Source organism: Dipodomys spectabilis, unplaced genomic scaffold (genome assembly GCF_019054845.1).
Source record: "Dipodomys spectabilis isolate Male_0828 unplaced genomic scaffold, ASM1905484v1 ptg000307l, whole genome shotgun sequence".
NCBI lineage: Eukaryota > Metazoa > Chordata > Mammalia > Rodentia > Heteromyidae > Dipodomys > Dipodomys spectabilis.
The window spans coordinates 5,000,001-5,005,643 of NW_024870984.1; positions in this window are offsets into that span (position 1 = coordinate 5,000,001).

Genomic DNA, 5,643 nt, shown 5'->3' on the forward strand with positions numbered 1-5,643 from the left:
CGACGGCAGCCGGAGGCGGCAGCAGGGTCCCCGGGAGGTGGGCGACACCAAACCCAACGCACGCGAGCACACTCACACGCAGACACCGCCGGCACAGAGCAGACAGGGCCAGGCACGGGAACCAGGGTTGCGCCGGGCACGCGGCAGAGACACGCCAAGAGAGAGCACAACACCCCGGATCCGGGACAGGGGCGGGGACGAAACCACATGGCTCGAGACGGAAGAAACGATGAGGGCAAGCCTACGCAGGGCGAAGCAGGAGGGAGGCGCGGGAACCTGGGACAACCGTGCAGGCACGCGAGGCGGCGCCCAGCGGGAGGAGGCACGTGACGCCGGCTTCAGGCCCTCGGACGGCCAACTCCCGAGCGAGGGACTCACGCGGGAATCTCACCACCATCGCCCCCGTGGCGTACTGGTAGTCCCGCTGGCAGGAGCCCTCACGTCATGAGCAAAACCGATCCGGGAAGACCCTTCAAAAGCCACCACCGCCGCGACGACGTGCCTCCCCCACACCGGGAGAGCAGCCTCACGAGCTGAGCGCCGTCTCCCCCACCAAGAGAACACCACACAATGTCCAACTCGACCGTCTGCCGGTGGCCGGCCACCAGGCCAAACCTGTGAGGATAGCGGAAGGCTGATGCGGGTGAGGAGGGCATGCCGGAAGCACAACAAGAAGAGCAGTGGGAGGGTCACCGGGTCGGGTAACCGGGGTGAGAGGCGAGTGAGCAAGCGGCCACCCCCTCACACGGGCGAGTGGCACAGCCGCAGACCAACGGGGAGGTGAGACCTTTCCGGGCACAGCCAACACGCCAGGTAAACGAACGCGGGATCTCACCACCCCCAACTCCGGGGCGGCCCTGCACAATGCCTGGGACACCGAGCCGGCCCACCAGCGGACCGGAAACCCCCACCGTGGCAGTGGCGGGCCCCCCCAAAAGAGGCCCGAGAGGGAACAGGCAGCTCGCACACACCTCAAAGACCCCGTGAACGCCCGCGGAGCTGCCTGTGCCAGCAGGGCCCCACCGCATCCATCCACATTGCCAGGCACAGCACCCATCATCGACCGCCTCTTTTTCGGCCGCGTGAGCAAGGGCCCATACACACTGGGATCCTTGGCTCCGGAGGGCCAGAACCCCCCTGAGCAGCAAACCACCACGGGCACAGCGGCCCCGGAACACCGAGGGGCCCAGCGCCCGCACAGCACCATCATCACCAACGGGCGGCGGCCCACACAGACGCTCGGGAACAGCGTTGCCAGGGGCCGGAAGGGGAGGGGGACGAGACCCCCAAAAACCCCACGGCACCCCAAGCACGAGGCCAGGAAGCCACACACCACACGCCCTCGCATCGTGACCCGGCATGGGCTCCAGGCTCTGCCATTCAACACACCGCACGCGAGGCAGGGGCGGGGACGGATCGGGAACGTCCTCCACTCACCACACCAGACGACGGCCAGGGAGAGGCCCCGCGGGACCCTCCCCCAGCTCGGAGGGGGAGGCGCAGGCACGCAGTTACTGACGTGGGCACCCACTAACGCTCAAAAGCGGGACAGGGAGCGGCAGGGCCACGGGAGCCCATCGGGTGTGGGCCCCCTCCAACCCAGCAGCGCACGCCGCTTCCCGAACGAGGATCGCTAGAGAACCTCTCCTCACTCTGAGGGTGGCCCGCACCCAACCCTGACAGGAACCCCGCCGGGACCAGCACACATCAGAGGCGTCCATCCTTCCCACCACGGGGGCAGGGAAGGGTGTGGCAGGGGGGTTCTGCGGCAGCAGCAACACCAACCCTGGTCAGTCGGCCTTGCCGTGCGGGGCCAGAGCAAAGTCGCGCACACGGGCGGAAAGCCCGCACAGGCCCGGCTCACCTCCCACTGCAACATCTAAGGTCCCCCGGTGCAATAAAAGCCAGGTGACACGGCAGGGAAGACAAGCCAGGACCAGGGCGGCAGCTCATGCTGGGAAGCCACCACCCAGCGCAAAAAGGGAAGAGCGCTCCTCTGGGGAACCGCCTCGACACCCCCAGCAGAGATGTCAACCTCAATGGTAACTTCTCACTCACACAAGCCCCACGAACCCAAGGACGGCCGGAACACACCACGGGCAGCAGGCTGGCACAAGGCAGCGGACAATGCCAGGATCTGGAACGACACAGCCACTCAGCCTCAGGCACCTGAGAGAACTGACCGGGAGCATTCCGGGAGCACCGCAAGAGGGCAGAGCGCGAGGCGCGGCTTTTCACACCACACAGCATGGGCAAGCACGGAGCACCGACCCTCCCTCTCTGCGGAGAGAGCCGACCCCCGTGCCGATAACGAGTCACGGGAAGAGAGGAGCAAGATCAGGGCGACCCCCTCCTCCAGCGTGTACAAGTCCCCGACCTCACGGCGAGGGCAGGGAGAGCGCAGCCGGACCCGGTTGCCGCACCCCTGCCTCCCTGCATACCACCGGCGCCTGCACGGTGGGACAGTGAGGGCAGGGGCCCACGGGCAGAATGAGAAGAGCGTTCCCATTCACCATGAATGTCCGTCCCTCGCCTGGCGCAGCTTAGACCCGGGCCCGAAGGAGATCGCAACATCACCACATCAATCACACCGAGGGGGTGGAGAAGACAGCCACACGGCACTCTGGAGGCGGTGGCCCAGGAAGCTTGGCTCCTGAGAGGGGCCAACAGCCTGGGATAAAAGCGTAGCAGGACAGACACCCTTTCGTGAGTAACGAGTGAGGTAAAAAGAAAAAAGAAAAAAAAAACGAAAAAAAGAAATGAAAAAATACCACGGGCTTAAACGTCCCTGGCACTCGGGATAACCAGGACACCTCTGCTGGGCACAGGACCGAAGAAGCTAGAAAGGGAGAAAAGAAAAAAAAGAAAAAAAAAGCCACGGACAGCGCTTGGGAGTAGCGCAGCTCAGCGGCCGACCAGGCCTGCCATCGGGAAGCGGCAGGTCGGGGGAGTTGGAGAGCTAGGGGCAATAGGAGAAAGAAAAAAGAAAAGGAGCCACGGAGGTCGGGCGTGCCCAACGGCAGAACGGGGATGCCGCACATGCCCAGGCAAGGCAGGACTCGCCCCCCTCCCTTTTCTTCCTCAAGCCAGCCACGGCGAGGGAAGCACACCGCGCGGGCCTACCTACGCACCCCAGGCAACCAACCACTCTCCTCCTCGGCGTGCCGAGGCAAGGGCCAGAATCCGGCACCGGGAGCGGGGGAGAGATCAAGGATGACGGGACTCACTCAGCTGCCAACCACCAACCAACCACCACCACACCCACAAGCCACCACAGGGGCACAGGGCCTGCTCAGGGCAGCGGGAGCCCAGGGTGCAGGGGGAAGGACAGGGGGACCCAGACCGGGAAGAGACGGGAAAGGCCCGGCACACAGCATCCGAGAGAGCCCCCAAAGACCTGCTGACAGCCACCGGGACACTGCATGCCAGCACCCTCCTGCAGGTACAAAATCCTCATGTCTCCATGCCAAAACCAGGTCCCCAACACGTCCCCAACAGAGCCAGCACGCACACACCCGGGACTCCCCGGCTCGGGTCCCCGACTCCCGAGGTGCTCCCTCCGCCTCGAGTTTTCCCCTACGCAGGGCCCACCGGGCAAGTCCCTGCAGATGGTAGGTAGGTCCCGGCCCCGAGGCTCGCCTCGGCCGTGCCCACGGCTCCTCCCACCGGAGAGGTCTGTCCTCCGGCCGCCGGGGCCGTGGAGGGAGGCCACACAGGGCCGGCGACCCAGGCCCTCGCACCCGGCATGCGCCAAGCGCTCACTCGGAGGTGACTCCTGGGAGGGGGGGGGGTCAGAGTCCGGGCCGGGACCGGCCCCACCACCTATCCGCTCACCCAGGGACCCTCTCCCCTGACTCCCGAGACCTCCCTCATACTCTCCTTTTTTCGCCCTCAAAGACCAGAGTCCAGGGAGGGGAGGAGGACAAGGCCTAGGGCCCAGACAAAACTACTGGTCGACCCGACAAAGCTGCCACCCCCGCACAGACCAGACACGGAAGAGAGAGCGGCAATGCATGGCCCTACCCCGCGCTCGCCTGCGGGCGCAAAGTCCGACAGAACAGCCGCCCCGGTCCCACCATCTGCCTGTCCGTCTTTTTTTTTGGGGGGGGGGGTTGTTTGCACGTTTTGTTTTCTTTTCCCCCAGGTGGAAACCAGAAAGGAAAAAAAAAAAAACTCCCAAAGATGGGTCGGCTCCAGCAAGAGAGGAGCCCTCGGGAGGCACCCCGCTCAATTGTGAAAGTCCACCACTCGCCCTCCCCACAAAACACTCCCTCCCCCCGCCCCCACCCACCACCCTTCACAGGCAGGGAAAGGGCAGGGGGAAGACCAGAGAGAGGTTTCTTCTAACACACAGAGAGTAGGTACGTCACGCACACAGGTCTGGAAAACCACGGTGACAGTGCAATGGGAAGCGTGAGTCCACTCATCCATCACTGAATGACAGGAAAGCCAAACGAGAGCCGCTGGCTGGTTGGGGAAGGAAGGGGAGGTGGCACCCGTGTGTCGCTTATCCCCGGGCACCACACAGGACGGAACGACCTTCTCACCGGTTCGTACTCTAGCCTGTCCAGACAGCTAGCCTTTTCTAATAGGCTCTGCCACTCTCTCTGAAGCAGGATTCGGGGCATGAGGCGATGAATCTAAACCCTACACACAGGCGTTGGAGGGTAGAGGCATCATCACTCACATGCCTGTGATGGAGGACCTGGACCTGAGCGTGGCGGTGCACAGTGTGTGTGTGCGGGGCTGGGGGGAGGGCAGGTAGGGAACCCTAGGAGGAAAGACAGGGAGAGAAGAGGGGCCCCGGCCCAAACAGAGTGGAGGCATCAGAGGGGCGATCCTATCTCCCGGGGGCGAAGCACGGTTAGAACCCACAGGCCCGGCGGGCGTACTTCTCTTTGGAGTTCGCACTGGGAACATACGCAGGCACAAGTGCCCCAGCACACACATCGCATCACAGACGGGTAGAGAGGCAGAGCCAGGGAGTCAGGCATGGCAAACACTCTATTCCGTCAACACACACACACACACACACACACCCACACACACACACACACACACACACGTTATGGTGTGTGTACAATATCCACAAGGTAAAAGTTTATTCATCTGTTCCCCAAAGAATAAGAATAAGATTATGTCAGTTACAGGGAAGTAGATCGATGGACTAGGAGCGCGCGGGGGGGGGGGGGGGGGGGGGGGCGGGGGTTGGCTACCGGCGGCGGAGAAGGACCTAGAACAGGTGATGCCAGGGGAAGACAGACCGGTGGAAAGACAGACAGACCGACCGACTGACCGACCGACCAACGGCACGGCACGTGTTTTCCCTCCTATGTGGATGCTAGACCTAAACTATAACTGGACATGGTAAGCTACACAGCACTCCGGGCAAACAGAGTGTGTGTGCCCCCATGTGTGTGACACACATACTGTCCTTTTGTCAGAAGGTGTAACTTCTCTGAGCATTTAAGATATTCCAGAGAAGACATAAGATGTAATATCCATAAGTGGCATGACTGTGAAGGTATTATAACAACCGGACATGTTAGGATTAAAGCTGGAATTAGGAGGACAGAAACGTACCTGTCCTAACGCTTTTGGTCATTATTACAAGTATATTTGGTTTAGGATCTTTCAAAACAC